Here is a 22,613-nt window from a genome sequence, read left to right on the forward strand (position 1 = left end):
GCACTTACTTAAACCTTCAACACGCTAAAATGCTGTATTGATTTAAAAAAAAATAATATCCTAATATTTTCTCTAGAAGAGATTACTTAGGAAAAAAAAAAAGACCTTGCTGTACACAGGCTGTATGCTGTACATGGACTTCTATGGGATTATGACTGGGTAAGGACCTTGGGGTCAGGCCACATATTCAGAGCATTAGTCACATGTAACATTTGTAACTTGCTAGACAACTGATGTCACTTAAACATACCCGAATTTTCTCCAAAACCATTGAAAGACAGGCTTTGTCTGTTTGAGCAATAGGTTACACCACCTCCCAAATACTAAGTTGATTGACGCTTTATAAATACCTTAGATAGATATCGGTACCTTTACACCTCAATGGTGACTTATTTATTTCACTATTTCTACCAGTGTTTTTACTCTCTCAAAGAAAACCACACATAAAAATTAAGTTGATGATTCTTCTATTTGAGCTCAACTACAAAGAACAACTGCATAAAAAAAGCCCAATTGCAAACCTCATGGAGTTCACTTTTAATCTGAAGACAATTTAATGACAAAATAAATTCTGAGTGAAAAAAATATTATTTCCAATTCCTGGGTGCTAAAAGGAAATATATAAACTGAATGATCTTTGACATCTTGGTCAGCTTGGAGAAAGTAGGACTTAGGGTGTGAAATCATTATGTCAAGTTTTATTGATTGTTAAACTCAAGCTATGTTGTACCTGAAATGGATGGCTTGGGACAGTGAGGGTTAGTAGGAATACAGAACCTTTAACCTTTAGTTAAGGCCCTGTGTGCTATACAGCCCATTAGACCTAAATCCTGAAACAAGCAGGGGGCGTGAGGGATGCAGAATGTACCCAACTCAGCCTGTTAAACAGCCAATATACGTGCCTGGCTGGATAGACTTCTCCTCAATTGTGTTAGGCATTTACTACACGCCTCTTCTTATCCCATTAGGTGGTCACTTGTGAGGTACAGAATGCCTTGACTTCTCAATGAAGTCAGTGAGAGCTAAAAGTGTTCAGTATCTCACTGGAACATCCCCTAGAAGCTGAAATGGCCACAGCTGCCCCTTCACTAACTAAAACCACCCACATGGCTGAAAGTTTGAAGCCAGGGTCTCGAGACGGCAATGGGGAAGGTGAATGGAGGTGGGTACCTGCACTAGGGAGGAGGAATGCCTATGCAGGACCTCCCCCACAAATGTTTTCAGCAAAGTGGGAATTATGCAGCAGTGTCAACTAATCACAAAACTATTCAGCCATCTGTGCAGAACTTCAGGGTCGCTGTAATCCTTCTAAATGCACCTGCAATTTAAATAGAACTCATGCATGTTTATTTGCATTGCAGCAGAGGAACACTGCCTGTCGTATGCTGTTCTTTGACAGACCTCTACTCTGACCAGAGAACATGAGGCTGTGCACATTGCAGCTTCTTTCTGCGCTGAGGTTGTGATGGAATTAATAGAAGTTCTCTGTGTTACTCCGCTGAGCTCTGGCACTCTGTCACAACAACAAACTTTTTGTGAACAAACAGTTTTCCTTGAAACCAAAGATGATTGACATTAGAAGCTCAGTAGAGCAACCTGAGCCTTCCAATTCTGCACATTTTTACTAAGCCACAATATACAATCAAACACTCACTTAATTTTTCAGGCTGATATCGTGTCTATCAGTCAGAAAGCTCCCTTGAACTTCTTAAAGAATTGTCTGTATTCTAACCACAAAAAAGGGGCTCACTGCTGCTGGATTCTGAACATGCAGGGGGAGTGACATCTCCACTAGTCCCCTCCACATCACCTCCTCTTTTGGTACAAAGGATTTTGATACAAATTATGCTGCCTTGAAAATGGGCACATTTGCTTAAATGTGTAATCTCCAATTTAAAGCATCACATGCATTTACTGGCAAGCTCTGCTCTTCACATACCAGAGCATGTGTTATTTGAATATTTAAGGTGGGGTTTTCAAAGCAGCTTAAGTAATCTAATGCCCAGTTCTCATTGATTTTTAATAGGAACTGGGCATCTAAATCCTTTGGGTGACTTGGAAAATCTCAGCCACAGCTAATGAAACAGATACAGCTATATTCATTTCAGTGTGCAATGAGATATGTGCATGACTGCCAATGCATCTAGAATAGCATGTTTTCCTATGTGAAAAGAGATGATAAAAAGAACATGTTATGCATCTATGGCCTCGTCGTATTTTTACATCATTTGTGAACCAGATTTCTTCAAATCTGTCTGCAGGCTAATGTCATATATTTCACTATAGTTCTCACCAAGGGCTAAATCTTTGCTTAGTTTTGAGAGAGAGAGAGAGAGCACGCGCACGCAAACATTAAAACAACCACATGTAGACAGAACATAAAAAGCACCTAAAAAGCTTCACCCTGTTTTACACTGAAAATCATAAAAATGATCAAACAGAATGTGATCCCTCTCCCCAAAAAATATTCACCTCTGAACTAAGAACCAACGTGGAGAAATTAAACCCAAAGAGTCAGTTTTCCCAGAAATTCATACTCAGAATACAAAGGCTTAAAAGAGGACACGTTCCCTCCAACCTCTGGTAGCGTAGCATTCTAAGGGGTTAAAGGCTGAGACAAGCGTGGTGCCACCACAGGATGGCAATTCATGATAACCTTATGTGACTTACAGAACATCTCTGTGCCTTGACTTGCCTCTCCTCTCCGAAGCAGGCTGTATGAGCATGCATCTGACTCAACTGACCATCTTGGTGAGGCAACTATGAATGGAGTCTAAATGTCCTTCATCAATTAAGAAGCCGTCTCCATCGGCATAAGTGGAAAGGATCAACTTGATTTCATAGCTCAGCATGGAAAAATTCATGCCAAGACATCCAGCGCAGTTATTTCAGATATCCTTAACATGGTGGTTACTTTCATAGCCTTTCTTCTTTCTACATATAGCATTAGAGGATGGGTGGAGAGAGGGAAGGACGTTCAAATTTCACACAGTAGTAAAAGCTGGTTCTATTCCTAAGATACAGCTCTTGCTTCAGAAGGTCACTACATATTTTTTCTGGGGGTCAAGTGGATCGAATAGGGTTCCTGAAATCTCTTTCCACATAAACAGGATTGTCTTCAACCTCCCACAAATACTGGGCTGCTACACTGAAACTCAGCAGAATTTTATCTGACTCTCTCTCCTTACCCCTGTCCCCAAAGTGTATTAGCTTCTCCCCTTGGCCTTGTCACCAAGGTGGCTTCTTATGATAAAAACAAAACCCTGACATGGATTTTAAACAAAATCAGGAAAACATATTCCCCAACTAAGTGATTCTGATCAGCAGCAAGTCTCAAGAATTGTATTCTCTGTGGCGGGCTTAATCAGGGCCCAACACTGTCCTTCCTGTACTCAGTACGCTGTCACTTTCATAGATAAAAGTCATGAGATTTGGGGACAGGCCTGAGAAATCCTACAGAAGCATAAATCTTAGACCAAAAGCGTGAGCTTAAACAGCTATGCCTACAGATCCAGTGATCTTTGGAATCATGTATTTGATGAAAGAAGCTGGGTTAATAATAACTTACATAGTGCTTTTCATCGATAAATCACAAAGTGCTTCACAAAGGAGGATTGTATACAGAAATAGAGGCACAAAGAGGAAAAGTGACTTGCACAAGGTCATGCAGGAGGCCAGTGGGACAGTTGGAAGGAAAACCCAGGTCTCCTGCATCACTGTCCAGGACCTAATCCCCCAGCCTATGCTGCCTTCCTAATTAGAAGTAGGCACTTTGATGCCTTCCAGTTATCCCCAAACCTCCATCATGCTGCTTTGATTCTTCATGGTTTCCACAGGAAATCTTTTTGAGAGCTTTTATAAATGCAGTAGAGAATGTCTTCTCCCTTCCACCCAGCTCCTCTGCCCTGGCTGTTGTGTCTATCCTCAAGATGAACTTTCCCAAGGTGAGTTTGCTCAGGGTGAGTTTGCAGCTTATGCACACTCACTCCCAATTTCTCAAACTTTGAATCTCATGCCCTGCCATTTAGCAACTTTATGAAGTCAAGTTTCTTCAGTGATGTCTCTCTCCCATTTTGCAGTATTTCCTGTGGTTAGGCTGCTTTCCTGAATCATTCCAAAGTCCGTGCATCACCAACATATATGAAAAGAAAAACTAATTTAAGTTCTTATACAGTGCTCATCACCATAGTACCTGAGCACCTTCCAGTAGTGCATTAAGCAATGTAATTTACATCTCACATGTGTTTGTTATTATTATATGTATTACCATAGCACCTCACAGCCTGAGTCATGGACCAAATCCCTGCTGTGCACACACCCAAACAAAAAGATGGTCCTCCCGTCTTCTCCCCAGGGAGTATTTTGTTTAAATAGGGAGGATTTTTGGTTTGTGTTTTGTTTCTTTGGGGCTAGAATTTTTTTTAAACCCCTGCAGTCATTTCCACCCAACTCCCATAAGCTTCAACAGGAGTTGGGTGCATGCAACAATGGGAGAAATTTGTACCTTTGTGCATGTCTGTGATCTAGAGCAGTTAGCTCCTGCCACCTTGTGGGGTTCTGTGGATCTCCCAGGAAGCTTGGTGCTGCTGCAGCTAAGGCAGATCAGTTAAAGCGAATAAACTTTTATGAATGCCTCTCCTCGTGTTTTACTTTACCCACTCTAAAATGAGAAAAGGGGGGGGGGTATTTGTGGCAGGGGCAGAGTTATTTTGAATGTTTCCTGGTTTACTAATTCCAGTTTTGTGTGTGATAATAGGATGCTGATTTATTGTTCACATGGATTGTGTTTTTAATATGAGTCAATAACACTGATCTCTGGATAGGCACTTAATGTTGTGGAAAAGTCTAAAATTAATTAAAAAATCCACTCAGGTCAAGCACTGTAGTCACCACCCCTAATATAAATTCCACATATTTGATAAAAATCCCACACAGAAATTCTATAGATTTAGGTAGGAAATCCCTGCAGATGACTATTGTCCTTGGCAATCAGAAATATTTATGGAATCCAATGGCACATTAAGCCCCAGTCCTGCAACAATTTGTGCATATGCTTAACTCTGAGTCGCGTGAGCAGTCCTAGTGACATCAAATTGTGATGATGATGTTTGTGAAGTTATCTCAAAAGTTGTATTCTTCTAGCCACCTGATTGCAGAGCTGACTTCCTGTGAACCTGTTGTAGGCCTGGCTGACTTTCTACTTATGTCCAGTCTCCCCTGCCTATGGCTGCCATCCTGGACAGACTTAACCCATTTATGTGTTCTACAGAAGGCTGAGGAGCTCTTAGATGAGGTAAACTGGAAATTGATCATTTTGTTTCAGATTCTAACCAACACCCAATGTAAACACTGACACATGTGGTAAGTGGGTGTAAAGTTAACAGTACCCAATCAGAAGGATAGCCTTCCACATCCACTTAGCACAGGTGCCAGTGACCACACAAAGCACAAGCAGTGGAAAACCAGAGGCAAGGTTTTCTTTGAATCACTGATTGCTTGGTCCCTGCTTATATTTAAATAAAACCTTTGCCACTCCAATTCTCAGAAAGAAAAGTGAATTGAGGAAAGTGGGGTATGGATGTCCACAAACCTCATCAACAACCTAAACGATACTGGCCTCTTTTTAGGCTTGCCAGAACCAAATGATCTGTGAGAAAGGCAGAGGTATAGTAATGTGAGAAGACTTAGGAACCAATTCTCCTCTCACACCAGGGTAAATAAGGAAGTGTTTACCAATGAGTTCAGGGAAGTTACACTGATATACATTTGAGATGAAGCAGAGCCTCTCTGGCAAACTTAACTCCTCTGGACTCTCGTTAGGTGCAGAGAAGGCTTTTGATAGGCCCAGGTAAGCACACCTGTTTATGAGACTTCAGCAAATCTTCTTTGGTAAAGGCTTGAGCATAGTAGCTGGTTCAGGGTTTAATAAATACATTCAAAAGCAACAATTACAGATCCTCAGGCCTTTTTCCAGAGAGAGAAATATGGCAGGGATAGCCTCTTTTATTCATACTCAGGGTATTTTTTTAAAACTTCTTTTTTTTTTTACTTCTGTTAGAGCAGATTGAAGCAACCATGAGATCTTGGTCAATAGAGTGGAACAAAGTGGCATTATACACCTATGATTAGGCAACAATTCTCTACTAGCATTCATTTTAGTATACCATTTTCTCTTTCCTATAATGGGGAGAATGTTTAGGGGTCATATACTTCCCTGACGATCGTGCAAGTAGTTTTCTCTCTGGCTAGCCATCACATCCCTTTACCCCTTATATTTTAAAAGGCCCAACCCAATAGCCAGAGAACTAAACCTAGCAGTCAAAGACCAACAGGAAAGACAGAGAAAGCAAGCAAGCAATGTCTAGCAGCAACACCATGGGGAGAAGTTCCTTCCCTTGCTCCAGGTGCTGGGAAAGCGATGTGTACTGGGATTCCTACAAGGGTGCTATCTATCCCTCACTCTATTAGGGAGTTCTATTTTTAAAAATATTTGCCTGCAGGTAGTAGGTGACAAATCCAACCCCCTGGTGGCTGAAAGGGAGAAGCAGCATTAGCTAGGAACACTGGACTGAACCAGACCCCCAGCCCATCTAAGCCCAGTATTTTGTCTCCGATAGTGGCCTGCACCAGGTGCTTCGGAAAAAGGTGTAAGAACCCAGTGCCAAGCTCCTCCCTACCTCAGGAGCTTCCTGGCTGCTGCAAAGATGGATTGGCTCATCCCTCCTCTACCTTACTCTCTCCCAGTCTTCATTTGTGAGTCCTCCTCCCAGGGAACAGATCCAGTGACTGCCTGTGTTTCTCATGACAGCTTTCCCAAACAGCAGCAGACTGAAAAGGATCTGATTCTTTTCAGTTTCACTGCTGTCCACAGGACACCAAACAGCAATAGGGAAAACTGACCAGAATAGTTTTTCACTCTGCTACAGCTTGGAAAAATCTAGAAGCAGAACAGGAGGAGAGGTTCTGGCTCCACCTGCAAACTCAGGCAGACGTTATGGTTTTGCTTTATACTTGGTTGACATCTGGAAGGTTATTCGCCACAACCACAGGGGCAAGATTTTTTTTTTTTTTAAATGAAAGCTTAGATTCTGTAGAAGTTGATGACAAGCAACCAGAAAAGTTTCTTGCTACCTGTGGATGGGTGGATTGTGTCTTCTCAAGGAGTGGTATAAAATAATTTATTAAGCAATACGTTTAACCAGAAAAAAGAATAGCAAAAACCTACATGTATACCACCTAGCCAAGTTAACAGTGCTGTTGTAACTATAACTTTAGCTTTTTCTGACTCCTTATGATGCTGTGTATCCTTAACTTTGTGATTTTTTTTCCATTCAGTTACCCGTTGTCTCTCTTAAAAATGAAAAAAAAAAAAAAAATAGAGCGACTCCGCTTATAGAATTTACGAGCTCCTTGACTCAAAGTAGATTCAGCTTGTGCAGTTTATAAATTCCATCAGCTTTGTGCTAGACAAACCTTCATGTTCTCTGAGCATAGACCCTTCCCCACAATCAAATCTGCTCAGGTAGACTGCAGCACCTCTGCAGAGCTCCACTGGCTTCAAGAGAACTCTGCATGTGCACAGAAGTCTGCGTGAACAGATCTAAGTGCGGCAGCAGGTCCTTAATAAGCTGCACACCATGTATAAGGCCTTGCTCCTGCAATTGCAGGGGCTTAGGAGCCTGCACATGACGATGAAGTTGCAGGATCCAGCCTCCAGTGTGCAACTGTAGGCTTAAAGACCTGAGTCTACTATGCATGATCAAGGTGCCACTTTCAAGAACTCCTACTTTTGTTAAATAAAACCAATTTTTTTTTCTTTTAAGCCAAGCTGAAGCATTAGTCTTCATGCCAAATTCCAGACTTCAACTGTTTTGTCCGGTACCCATGTTTGTTTTTTAAAGCGTATTACAGGATTCCCAGAAGTTGTAAGTTTTGGAAAGTTCTGAATGAGTTTAATGGGAACTTTTTTACCATCTCAACTGCAGTGCTGGTTAAAACACTTGGGTGAGTTTTTGGTGTTAAGAATTCTTCTGTGAAATGGAGTTCAAGTGTGCTCAGATGAGGTATCTATTAAGAGGCAGGATGTTTTTGGAGTCCTGGGTCAGCATAAAAACCAAGAGCTGAAAACAGTGCAAGCCACTGAAAAGAGTGAGAGCAAAGGCTTTTCAGACCTATTTGCTTTATGTAGGCAGTCATTTGTTTTGCCTGTTATTAAACTGTTGAACTTCGGAAAGCTGACAAAGTACATTTTGGGACTTTTATATTGTCAAGTCCCTCACAAAACCCTAACATGCCAAAGAGACAGTCTTTGTTTCCAAACCAGTGATGCCGATCTTGAGAGTAGCAGAACTCATTGCCTGTCTTAGAGACTTTTTATGTATTTATGAAAAGTGCACGGCAATGTATGTACTGCAGAGGATTCAAGGTGGAACCTTGGATCAACAGAACCAGGCCCTGTGCTCTAAAGGACGTGATCCAGAACACAATGTTTTTATCATGCATCATGAGATCTTGAAAATACAACACTTCACAATATTGATTCAGGACACTAAAAGATTTAGTCTGACCCTGCATACACATAGCTAATAATACTGAAATGATATGGTCTCTTGAGAAATGTCACTGCTGACACTAACTATATATATATCCTTAGTTAGCTAGTTGGGGGAGAGTTCTCTTCCAGATGCGAGGAATTTGCATATACAGTACTTAGTTTATGGCACCAATGTGGCAACACTGTTTAGTGGACTTAACATAGGGCTAGAAGTTAGGAACTTCAGGAGTATTGTCTGGCTTTGCTAGTTACTGTATGGCTTCACCTTAACATCCTTGCGTGTATTTCTCCATGTACCAAATGAAGATGAGAATAACTCTCACATGGGGAATGTTGTAAGGATCAGATAGTTAATATCTGTAAAGTTCACAATAAAAGTGCTAAGTATCATTACCTTATAATAAATTTTCCCTGTTTGACAAAATATGACCTCCACTGCTTTGGTTTGTATAATTTGAAAGCCTTTCCTAGTGTACATGTATTTAGTTGTATATTTAATATCACGTTAGATTAGCGAGAGATTCATTTCCTGTCTATGGCAGGACAGAAAGCCACAAATCAGTCTAGCCAAATTTAAGCCTTTGAGGGAACTGAGAAGACTGTCTTTTCCAGATCTTACAGGTGATCTGCAAGCATATTAAACAAAAATTGAGTAGGCTCATGTGCAGTGTATGCCAAACAGCAACTGGTAGTAGTAATGTTAATACTAAGTATCTTCACTACATGAAACAGAGGGTTAAAAATGGGGAAAAGCTTTTTGGGGGGAGGGGAGGGGGGCCAGGGGAAGAGTCAATTTCAAAGTCTCAAACTTTCTGACCAGTTCTACAGCATAGAGCTTTCCATCCATAGGTTGCAAAATGCTTTACAAAGTCAGGAAGGTATTATTGTCCCTGCTTTACAAATAGGGAAACCGAGTTAGGGCAGGTCAACACTACAACCTTGCACTGGCGCAGCTGCACCAATGTAACTGAGCTGCTGTAGCGCTTCTGGTGAAGACGCTTTAAGCCAGTGGCGTTCAAACTTTTTCAGGCACATGCCCCCCCATTACTGCGCAGCCAAGGCTTCCTGAGCAGCAGAGCTGGGGCTGAAGGCAGAGTGGAGCTGGGATTGGGGGTGGAGAGGGCGTGAAGGTGGACCTGGGCCTGGAGGCTGAATGGGGTTGAGGGAGGAGCAGAGCTGGTCAGGGGGTGGAGTGGGGTTGGAAGCGTGGCGCTCCCTCCCTACCGCACGCCCCCCCGAATGTTCCTCTGTGCCCCCCTAGGGGGGTGATCCCCAAAGTTTGGGGGACACTGCTCTAAGATGACAGGACTCCCACTGGCTTAATGACACCATCTCCGTGAGAGGCGGTATCTATGTTGGTGGGAGAACTCTTCTGGCAACATAGCGCTGTCTACACGAGGGGTTATGGGTCAGTATAACTATGTTGCTCGGGGTCTGGTTTTTTCACACCCCTGAGCAACACGCTTATACCGAAGTAAGCGTGTAGTATAGACCTGGCCTTAGAAAGAGGAAGGACTAGCTTCACAAAGGGGACTCAGCATGCCTACCAGATTGGGCCCCACAGGCGAGATAAGCAGGAGAATGCCAAGCCCGCGTATCTCCCCAGCACTTAGCCATGAGCTAAGGCTCTGAGCTGCTCATTAGCTATGGAGCGGTATCAGCACTTAGCTGTCTTTGCACGTCTACTAGGGGAAACTTTGGTGCCTACTGAGTTAGGCAGCAGCTGAGCAGCAGTTTTGAGAATGTCAGTGGTACCTGAATGTTGGACTGAAGTACCAAAAGAGGCAGTTGGGCACCTAAGTTCCTTTGTGAATCTAGCCCAAAGGGATGTGTCCAAGGCCACAAAGCAAATCAGTGGCAGAACCCAGACGAGTTCCCAGGTCTTTTGTACCAAATGGGGTAGGCTGGTGATAAGAGTGCACAGAACTTTGTAAAGGCTGCTCAGTCTGTAGGATAGTCCAAAAAACCCTTATCCACTGAACCATTCTTCACTCCCCCCAACCTCCTGAGAAGTGTGACCCTTTCTTTAGCTTAGAAAAGTGCACTAATTTAGTCTCTCTTTAACTCATCAATCTGGCTTTATTTGAACTTGCACAATAAATTATACCAGTATAGTTAAAGTGGTAAAAAACCCATTAGTGCAGACACCATTACACCCATATAAAAGTGCTTAAATTGGTATAGTTTATTCTGGTTTGGGAAGTTGAATAAACTATATGGATGTCAGGGACCCTTACACCGTTATCACTGTAGCCACACTAGGGCTTTTACTGATATAACTAACAAGCCCCGCAACAAAAGTAGAACTTTTTAAGTGTAGCTGAGCCCTAAGAAATGTTATTAATGTAGGAAAGATTCATGAAGGTATTCCCAATGAACCTACATCTCTATCCACCAAGTCAATGGCAACATTTGTCACTGGCTTCAGTGGGAGCATGATCAGACTCTCTGTGGTATATTTCCTGTGTTATGGGATTATGTCATTTGATAATGGGGCTAAGATTTTCTGTAAAATACCCAAACATAAGGATATATTAAAAGAAACGTTGGACTGTTGGTGGGATATTTTCATCAAGTTGGGGAAATAATCAGATAGATCAAAGGGAAGGGAAACAGCCAGCAAGTTTTATTTGTCGCGATGAGATATAAAAATGAATATAGTTCCTCCAACTACATGCTATCAATGTAGTCAGAGCAATATATTTAACATGCACTACTCCTAACAGGCTTAGCTAGTGCTTTCATTATAAACAAAAGGCCGAATTCTGTCTGCACTGTGCTGTAAGAGCTGATAGAGTTGCACCAGTTTACACCAGGTCTGAGTTAGGCCCAAAGACTATGAGAACCATTTAAAAAGAGCGTCATAGTACATATTGTCAAATATGATCAGTGAATTTGAGTGGCTCAATTTCAGGGTGTCCAGCATGAAAGACCTTACAGGGGTCTGATTTTTCAGAGAACGGTGCTAAACACTTTATGAATATCAGGCCCCTTTAGAGTGTTTCAGCTTGGGCACCCAAAAATCACTATTGAAAATCTTGGTTCAAACACCTAGGCACAACTCACACTGTGGGAGCTCCTGAGGAAAATATCCAAAATATTTTACATGGGTTTTTTGTTTTTGTTTTTTTAAAGACCCACACCAGTTAGGAAAATGATGGTTCAACCATATGAAGCTGTGCTAACTATAAAAATCAGCCACATCAGTAAAACATTCTGTTCCAAACACTCATGTTAAATAAGCACTCTTTTTTAAAGGGGATTTCACAGAGTGTCTCAGTGATTTGCAGTTTCAATACTAAATAATAAGCTACCCAAATATCTGGCTTTCCCCAGACCCTGGACATGATTGCACTAGTTCCAAAAGTATATTAAAATGAGAATGGTGACCCCTTCATTGTGACTGATTCCTGTTATTTAGGCCTGTTCTCTTAGGAAAAAGAGTAGATAATATTCAGTAATTCTCCCATCTGTTTTTTAAATGACCTGGGTTTATACTTTTTTCAGGAAGTTTTTTTTTAATAGACTCACAGTTTACAATATCATTTTGACCTTTGTTTCAAATTCTCTTAATTTCTATATATGTCTCTAATCTCAGCTATGAATATTTGGTTATATAAGAGTTGCTGTAACTGTTAAGACTGAATACCAACTTCACTGATTAGGATAAAATATGGAAAACCCAAGTTTTGAGGGAAGGGCTAGGATAGACCTATAAATGGATAGCTGCTCCTTCAAAAAAAGCATCTAAAATATGAATATTTTGTGAAATTGTGTGAGCAGTACATTTATGAGCCTACAATCCAAATGTGGAACTTTGCATTCCTTAATGGGGGGTGGACAGATAGGGGATGTGCAGTTCAACTATCTCCACCTACCAGTGGGACAGGGTGTGTCTGATCCTGATGACACTTTGCCTGCTGACAGCTTCGTTTTGTTTTCTCCCTGTCTGACCGCACTAAAGAGAGAGCCACAGCAAACTAAGTGTTACTCTATAGATCCATCAGGGAGTGGATTTTTGACCATATAAACTAGCCACTTGACTACTGGCCACAGCTGGCTGCTAATTACAATTCTTGGATATTAGGAAAAACTTTTTCCACTAGGACAGTGGTGAAGCACTGGAATGGGTTACCTAGGGAGGTGGTGGAATCTCCTTCCTTTTAAGTTTTTAAGGTCAGGCTTGACAAAGCCCTGGCTGGGATGATTTAGTTGGGGACTGGTCCTGCTTTGAGCAGGGGGTTGGACTAGATGACCTCCTGGGGTCCCTTCCAACCCTGATATTCTATGATTCTTTAGGTGAAATCCATTCTCACAAGCAGTGGAATGTCTGATTAGGCCTTCTGAGCTGCCTCTTTTTTTCAGAATACCTCTGATTCAGTCTGACCCAAGTGCCACACAGTACATGGAGATGGAATGCTTGGCAATTTACATTAAGGTTTCTACTTAACATGATCAGTGGATTTCCCACTGATGGGTCTTCTGTAACTGACCAATATCAGATAATCCTGCAAAGATTTTAAAGGGGACACAGCCCAAAGTTTGCTTTTGACAGGGTGATAGGACTGTTCCTGTGAACAGTCATTTCTAAGAGTTAAACAGTTTGGCTGTGATTTTAAAAACTGCCAAAGGGCTTTGGATGCTCAATTCTAATTAATCTGAATGGAAATGGAGTGTCCATATCACTGTGGCAGTTTTGAAAAACTTAGCTTTGCCGTACAGCGTGCCTTTTGACTATACAACTCATTTCACATACCCTGCAGTTGCTTTGTCACAATATCGAGTGCAGTGAAACAGCATGGACTACTATGTATACTGGAATACTAAATTAGAAATAAAGAAGTATTGTAATTTGGCAACAGGCAAAAACAACGGCTTTAAACCAAATATGGCTGTATTACCAAATTTGCATTCAAGCACTTAAAGCTAAATTTTGCCTCCAAATGCACACAAGCAATTCTCTTTCTAGTCACGGAGCGTTCCATACATACTTCCAAGGACAGCATTTACCCCTTCATATTTTACCTCCTCTTGTTAATCTTTTGTATACCAATAAACAAAATTTAAAGCTACCTCCCCCTTATTCCGGTTGAAAAACTCGTTTTCTCTATTTAATCTAACATTCTTGATTGCATGATTTTTGGAACTTCTGGTTACTATTTATGCATTAAGTTTTTATCAACAGGACCAGAATACTACATTTTCAATAGCTATTTGCGTAACTTACTTCACTACCAGTTTTGGCACTTTCCATTTTGCAAACATCGAATTCCTCCCCTTTCTCCACCACCCACCCAGTGCATGTCTCCATTTCTTCTAATGAAGCTGGAAATTAATTATGCTATTTTAATTTGCTTATTAATTTGTACACCAGCCTCATAATCAGTATTTGATCATGCTTCAATTTTGCATACTTATTTCAAAATATATTAAGAATATTGTGTGTGGATGATATTTAACATGATGTACAGAAATAATATTCCACACAAACTAAATAAAGGAGTTCTACATTTTTTTTTAAATCTATTTTACAGACATTTCAAATTAAAGTTATGCTCTGATCTTGCAAGTGTGGCACATGGAATGCTCACTGACTTGCATGATTTGAGCCATGCATGTCATTTTCCACACTGCATAAATCAGTGTTATTCAAGTAGAAGCTTAGGCATGAAGAAACCATCTGCAAAGAGAAAGAAATGCTAAAGTTGGACACGTCAGAAAGGTGGGTGTGATAATACTTCTTCCCCAGTACACAATTGGATTCCAGATTTTCCAAAAGCTCCCCTTACTTAGCCATCCAGGGTATCTGAGATTTTCACAACTGATCTTGCTCTGAACTACAATGGTAATGGCATGCTCCCTTAATGACAAGCATTCAAAATCTACCTGGAAAGTCTATTCAAGATTTCTTGATGAGTATTGAAACTTAAACATCAAATCTTAGACGCATAATGGTTTTCCTAAACCTATCTGTTAGGGACGCATTACTGGTAGTTTAGGGTAGCATTACTGGTAGTGTAGTTTAAACAGGGCATAAATGAAAGCTTGACCCAGAGAAGAGCCTTCTTGTTAGGACCAAGGTCAAATTAGGGTGGTATGTTTTACTGCAACAAATCATAATGTGTGTGCCATATACTTCATCAACAACTAGATCGGAAAACATAAAATGGAAGAATACCCTCTCAGTTAGGGGAAGTCTGTATATTTTGACTCTCTTCCCCCAACCCTCACCCTTCCTATACTTCTTGTCATCTTATATTGTCAGCTATTCAGGACTTGGATTGTCTCTTACTATACGTTTGTGCAGCTTCCGGCATAATGGGCCCATGACCCAGATTGGGCCCTCTGGGCATTATTGTAATATAAATGATAATTAATAATAATGTGAAGCAAAGGTATGAGCTGCTTCCTCTGAGGAAAATTAGAGTCTTCTAACAACTTTAGGGACACGATCCTGCACCTGGATGCATATGGGTGAAACACTATGCTCAGACAGAGCCCCACTGAAGTCACTGTGGCTCTGTGAGGAATCAAACTGCATAGATGCAGATTCAGAATTCGGCCCTAGTCTGTTCTTCAGTGACAGTTAGACCAAAAATGCCTTAGTTTCCCAATGTATCATCCTCTCACTAAGAAAAATCACTGTTGCATATTTCATTGCCTAGTTGTTTCATTGCCTGGTTGGCCCAAAGACCATCTGTAGAAAGCAAATCCAACCTGGCTAAACCCAACAATATAGTTTCAGAAACCCGGCAAAAACACTACTTGGAGACTTCCTTCTGAGGCTTTTGCTTTCAGACTTTGGGTCAGAATCTCACACGAGTTTAACTCCACTGACTTTGATGGAGTTCCTCCAGATTTAAGCTGGTGTAAGTGAAAGGAAATCTAGCCACCCTGGTTCTCCTCTACCCCAAGTTCATCTGCAAATCTCTTGTGATGACATCCTCATATGTATTGCTTTAACAACCACAAAAATCCCATACACATAAAAATGCCATAAAAAGAACACAGGCTGGAGAAAGATGACTGACTATTCCTCTGCAAGAGGCATAATCCTAACTATTATCATGTGATGTGTATTATCCACCCTCAAGAGCTCTTGCTAGTAGTATTGGTTAACTCCTGATTGAGTGGTACATAGACACAAATAAAACTGGAGAACAAATGAGACCTATGCCAAAGCATATTCTGAAAAGTCTTAGTGGAGCTCATTGAAAATATTATGGTGCAGAGACTGAAAAGGCCTGAGTTCAGAGACCTCAATGCAATAGCAGCATGGTGTATTTAGCAGTCCCAATCTACCAGGGCACTGGCAGTTTGTGTGCGCCCTCTTCATTTGTACCCTCATATGGCCTTGATTCTGCTGTCACTGACATTAATAAGAGCAGGATCAGGGCCTCTACAATCTGATCCTGCTTTCGTTGAATTCAGGGGAAGCAGGATGAATCCCTTAGCATGCATTCTTTCAGGCCTACCGGGTTACATGGAACTTTCAGTTACACCTGTGCATACACAGAGTAACTCCATTACAATGATTGCAGTTACTCTGGACTTACAAAGGCGAAGCTGAGAGCAGAATCTGACACAGCCTGTCATACTGATTATCTTTCAGAAAAACAGGCAGTGGGGGAGATGCACCTTCCCGTTCACTTACAAACTAGCGAGAAAATGGGGAGACAAAACTTGTTAACATCCATAGCAAAGACAGACAGACATTTTTGGTCTCTCGAATCTGAATTAAGTTCTACAGATCCCATCTCATGGAAACCCACTGAATATATATTTTGCTGAATGAGGCCCCTGATTGTCACAGGCCCTTAGTGACATTACAGACCAGTGGGGTGCTACTTCATATTTTCAAAGTGATTTTTGCACCTGTGTAGACCTACATCACTTAAAAAATCCCTTCCACCAAAATACTAGTGGGAAAGTAGTATTATAAAAAAAAAAAAAAATCTATGCATCTAATGAAGTGAGCTGTAGCTCACGAAAGCTTATGCTCAAATAAATCTGTCAGTCTCTAAGGTGCCACAAGTACTCCTTTTCTTTTTATGTCTCCTAAGCAACTAATAATCTGAATCTACTCTTATAAAATTCAGTTAGCTTTTTTTCCCCTGCTAAAGACTAAGCTTTCATTTCATTAAACTTTCTTGCAGGCAGAAGTACCCAAAGCCAGTATATTTTCATACGTTGAATTGTTGAAGTCTCCTATTCATACAAAAAAAAAGAAAAACCTTATGGACCCACTCTTACATTATGCATATCTATGCTAGAGAAAAAGAAAGTAGAAGTGCTGGAAAGTCTGTCAAAAGCATGTTTTTTTCTTTGTTGATTAATCTCTTATGTAACTGAGTTTATAAATATTAAAAATAATAAAGCACTGCTATCATTGTGAGCGCACACTACAAATAGGTCTACAATTAGGTGCATTTAGTAGAGTATTTTTCCTCTCATCAAAGAGAACTTATTTTAATCAAAGCTAATATATCCTCAGTCAAGAAATAGTAATCAGCAAATCTGAATATCTGATATGTTGAAATATGTTTAGTGAGCTCAGAAGTTCAAATTGATAAATCACCTTTATTTACCAAAATATGGCCATATTGCCAAAGTAGTTGCTTCAGGAAGTTATACGTTTTATATTTAAGTTAACGCTGACTTAAATTAGATGAATTATAAATATTAACATAATTTCATTGTAGGGGATGGTGAGTTTTAGTACATTTTGTTTCTTTTACTACCACATGCCTGCAAGGCAACATCTTATTTCTAAAACTTGATGCTGGGAAGTGAAAAATTATCCACTGTTGGTTAAATACTGATGCACATAATGGGAAAGGCAAAAGCCTCAGGTTAATAAATTGCCGAATATTTAGAGGTTTCAGAGTAGCAGCCGTGTTAGTCTGTATCCGCAAAAAGAAAAGGAGTACTTGTGGCACCTTAGAGACTAACAAATTTATTTAAGCATAAGCTTTCATGAACTACAGCTCACTTTCCGATGAAGTGAGCTGTAGCTCATGAAAGCTTATGCTCAAATAAATTTGTTAGTCTCTAAGGTGCCACAAGTACTCCTTTTGTTTTCGAGGATATTTAGAAGCTCCTGTCCATAAATCTGACTATAGCGAAAAACTAACAGCTGAATATTAGTTGCAAAAAAATTTTTACACCAGTAACTTTAAGTGAATTACTGGCAAAACAGCAAATTGACACAGCTGGAGTCCTATAAATTCAAATCCCCAATTCAGCAAGGTACTTAAGGTGTCTAACTTTAAGCATATCAGTCGTCCCACTGAAGTCAATTGGAATCTCACGTGCTCAGTGCACCTGCTTAAGCAACTGCTTTGGAGGCAGCATGTTCCAGGGAACAGGGCACTAGACTGGGAATAAGATCTGGATTCTATTCCTGGGTCTGCTGCTGGCTTGCTTTGTTACCTTGCGCAAGCCATTTCATCTCTCTACACCTCGGTTTTCCCATCTCAAAAATGGAGATAATAATGCTGGCCCACCTCTGAGATTTATACCTATAGTATGGTTCAAGTACTTTGCTGGAAGCACAGGTTTAAGTGCTTTTCTGAATCAGGACCTATCACTGCTAATTATTATTATTTATTTTTAGAACAAGAACGACAATGTGAGTGCAAGCTTCCCTACATTGCCTCACCAATGTGGTTCAACAGTGACTTGGTGGCTCACTCCTAAAATTAGCTTAATCTTTATGCTCATTCAGTCCTGGGCTCTTCTCAAACCATTAAGGAGGATGTCAGCTGTGATAGTCTTTTTTTTGTGAAATTGACAAATATTGACTAGCAACAGAACTGAGACCATCAGCTAAGCTCACAGAACTGGTTGTTATTATGGACCTACAAATGAGGGTCTGAACTAGTAACATTTTCATATAAAATTGAAAAATAAAATGGGTTTGAACAAGACACCACAAAAACAAAATTAACTAAATAAATTATACTCTAAATGAAAGTTGACTTTTTCATATTTACTTTCTGGAGATAATTTTAATACATATAATTAAAGTATTTAAATCAAGCTAAATGGCCTATTAAGTAACAAGGAAACATAAGAGATATTTAGAGTAATATCATTTGTAATTACGAAACATAATAATCAGTAAGAAAAACTGTACTATAGCATGTGTGCCATGTGATTTATCTACATAGGTACTTCCATTGCCCACATCACTCTAGTATCCCAAAAATGTGAATGAGTTGAATGTTCCGACACTCTTATGATACAAGGAAATATTAACAGTCTCCATTTTACAGAAGGAAAAGTGAAGCAGTGGGAAATAAAAGCTTCCATTTTCAAAAGCAGTCTCCAGTTCAGGGTGACTCCATCTGAACACTTGTAGCTTCAACTGGAACTGTGGCTGCTCAGCCCAAGGGAGCACACTGAAAAATTAAGTCAGGCAAAACCAGTGGCCACTTTTGAAACTTTCTGAACTAAATCATTTATCCTAGGTCACACAGATAATGTGTGGCAGAGGCAGAAATTGAACCCAGATCTCCTGAGTCCCACTCTGGGGCCTAATCTATAATGCCATCCTTCCGCTCTAAACCACTTTTGAATATACATGAAATCTTGCATATTATGGAGGCCGTGCACTGTTAAACAGATGCCATGTTTCACCTCACAGGTGCTGGGGTGAATGGATTCATAAACAACCTATACACACATGTATCTAATTACTTTGCACAGGCAGATCTACCATAAAAAGTAAAACAGAGGACTTAGCTACTTTGTGTGTATACATCCTCCTTTTGCACATTATGTAAAAGAAAGGTTTACCCCAATGCTGTTGGCCGAAATTTCCTATCCTCACATTGTTACATTGTGTGTTGTACGCAAGATGTGGGCGGTGTTTCAGTGCTGTAGTAAGTATAGTATTTAGGCCCCCTATCCAGCAGATAACCTAGGCACAGGTATAGTTTTAACCACATGAATGACTTTAATGGGACTACTCATTTGCTTAAAATTACTTATGTGATCTGCTGGGTTGGGGTCATAGTTTGTAAAGTGCTTTGAGATCCTTTGGGATGAAAGAAAAAAATGTTAGGTATAAAAATGCATTATCACTGATATTAAATGTAGAAAATTGACATTTAATATCTTTAATTATTCAAAGAAAAACTAGGAGACATTAGGGCCTTCCTCCTCACATTGGACAGGAAGATACCTATAAATGAACCATCTCTCCTACAGGCCTTTTGCTGAAGGTAACTTCCATTGAAGTCAATGCACATACAGTAGGTTTGTGATACAGGTCTTAGGTTTCCTCGCAAAAACATTTTGTGCTGATCAAAACCACCAAAGAGGATTTTACATTAAATTGTGTGTTTACTTGAAACCTTATTTACAATTTTGCTCCAGTAATTCAGACAAGTTGTGTATGTTGATGATATGCCCAACGTTTGAGATTATGGGCCAGTATCTGAGATTATTGGTCCTTCTGCACATGGATCCTGGAGGAAACAATTCCCCACCCCTGCACCCCCACAACACCTGACTTCATTGGGATTATTGTAGATTAGTTTGTAACCGAGACCAAAATCTGACCTTACACATTATATTGGGATTTATATGAAAATTGTTTACTAAACTCTGTTTAAAAATCAAATTATACAGTGATTATATCTCCTAAAACCATGTGATTAAAAACAAAATCTTAACTTTAATCAAACAGAAGAATTCCCAAAAGTAAATGAAAGTATCTGGTAATAGCTAAATTTGAGGAAATCTCCATTCTACCATTAACTAGATACATTTTTATATTACTTTTTCAATTTCAACAAAAATTATTTCAGTGCTTCCTTAAAGCTTCCATTACTCCTTCCTCTTCAATAGGCTATTTTACCATTTCTCTGCTTCCTAATTTGTAAATACCATTTCAATGCTATTTGCAGCTGCATTTACACTGGTTCTGTAAGTATGAGTAGAATTAAACTGTCCACTTCTTGCAGAGCTGCATGGAGAACACGATCATTTATGGAACAGAATTCTATGCACCCACACATCTCCATATTGTGTGGAAGCTATGTATTAAGTGCAAGGACCAAGGACAGTATTATGACCAAGCCAGTTATGATGTAAGGTCTCAAGTTCTGATCTTCCCAAAAATCCTACACCATTACACCAAATAAAGAGAAAACCTTTTATAGTGTACAGAATTCTAATTTGACTTCAAATATAAACAGAGAATTTTTTCAAAAGTCAATATTTATGTATTCAGCTTTGAGCAACAGTCTGAGTCCTATCAGTAAGCTTTTGAATTTTGTATACGATTTCACTTTGTAAAGACTGTTGCATCAATTATTATGCATATAATGCGATTCTTATCAATAAGATTATAAAATCTGGTTAGCAGTTTTTGAGAACTATATTTTTCCAGTGCAACTGCTCTTGTAATAAAATTGTAATTAGTTTATTTTGTGTTCAATTACTTTTGACATTATAGTTTATGTCAAAGGATGAAAGGCATGTCTATACCCCCACCCACTACTCCCCATACAGGCTGAATTATTGAACTCTGGGTGTTAATCTCTGCAGGGACTGGGAAAAGAAGCAGAATCCACCTCCCTCCAACATTCTGACAAGTCATGGGGCACAGTCTCTCCGCTGCCAATATCCCACTAGTTAGTATTGTGGCTGTAGCCATTTCAAAAGATCCCACAAGAGCAGCTACTTCCACTGCCTCCTTTGCCTATTTGGGATCATCACATACCTCATGTTTGCCATACAGGGGCTGCTGAAGATCAAGACTGTGTTATTAATGAGCTTTTATGAGAACTAAACTTGGCCCCCTAAATGTGTGTGTTGGTTTTTTTTTAAGTATATATACTCAATATTTGCAATGTTGCTATGTTTTTCCATCATCAGGGACCAAATTCAGACCACTGTCAGTAGGTTCAACTGCACCAACACGACTTGAGTTACACCCACTTATACCAGCTCTTCATTTGGCCCCACAGGTTCGAATCTCTGTTTGAAACAAGTACATTATGTTGGTTCAATAGTGTCAAACTCTTCCAAAAACAAACAAAAATGCTCTAGTTCCTAAAAGTACTTTGGAAATGTTAGCAATTTAATGATTAAAATTTGTCTTTCAAATTCAGTAGCTACCTGGGTTACCAATCCCAGGAAGAAAAATGGTGAGAGATACAGAAAGCACAAGAATTACCAGGAAAGTGGGATTTGCATGTTAAAACCAAGTTAACGCCTATCACCCCAGTATTACAATTTCCCCCCAACTCCTAGAAGACAACTCTTAGATTTTTTAAACATATGCCTCTTGATATTTTCCGATCCCTACTGGCAGCCTCAAGTTTTACAGGCTGTATATGGTTAATAACTTTTTAACCCACAATGTTGTACTTTTCATATTCCAATTATTGTTTTAAAACTTTTGCCATAATTCAACTGTTCTTTCAAAGCCAAGGGCTTTTCTTTCACAAATGAGCTAAGATCCCAACACTGAGGGCCTTCTAATTTTCATGTTCATAAAACCCACCCCCTTGCATTCCTAAAACACAAACTTTGTAATCTGACAGTTCCTATGAGCACCCAAAAGAAGACATGTTTTCTGAGGTGCTAAAACCTGAACAAGCATCTTCCCCATGAAAAGGAACAAGGAGACAGCCTGTATCTCATTAACAACAATTTAACACTATTTTCCCGGTGTACAGTTTACATACTTACCCAGGAAGGCAAGTGGAAATTACAGACAGAGGAAGATGAAGCAGTCTCAAAGCCTTTGTCATGTGATAGTGACCTATAAAGTATCAAATACAGGCACATCATCAGTACACCATGATTTTACAATATTGCAACTTGCCACAACGCCAACAAGAGGAGAAATTCCCAAAACTTGAAACTTGCTTCCTCCTCACACACCCCTCCCCCTCCTATAAGTTCTCCTTAAAACGGGAAGCAGGTTGACAGTCGCAGGAAATCTTAAACAGCAAACAAAAGATGCACCATGTCTTTAAAGGGCATTGGGACTGGGCAAATGGAACAAATCATCTGAGTGTGCATCAGTGGGGTGGGATAT

The 22,613-nt window shown here is 40.0% G+C and overlaps 2 protein-coding genes across 6 annotated transcripts in view; both read right to left on the reverse strand.

Moving 5' to 3' along the window:
- Positions 1-22,613, reverse strand: part of LOC311521464 (uncharacterized protein) — a 319,542-nt gene that overhangs the window by 213,964 nt on the left and 82,965 nt on the right. The gene's annotated exons all lie outside the window — the stretch shown is intronic.
- BBX (BBX high mobility group box domain containing) overlaps positions 1-22,613 on the reverse strand; it is a 193,457-nt gene that overhangs the window by 167,949 nt on the left and 2,895 nt on the right. For all 5 annotated transcript variants that reach the window (XM_084616800.1, XM_084616802.1, XM_084616801.1 and 2 more), the window contains exon 2: positions 22,262-22,334. The gene's annotated coding sequence lies outside the window, so the exon portion shown is untranslated. The remainder of the gene's footprint in view (positions 1-22,261; positions 22,335-22,613) is intronic.

The sequence above is a fragment of the Lepidochelys olivacea genome, assembly GCF_965140295.1.
Source record: "Lepidochelys olivacea isolate rLepOli2 genome assembly, chromosome: 1".
Classification (NCBI taxonomy): domain Eukaryota; kingdom Metazoa; phylum Chordata; order Testudines; family Cheloniidae; genus Lepidochelys; species Lepidochelys olivacea.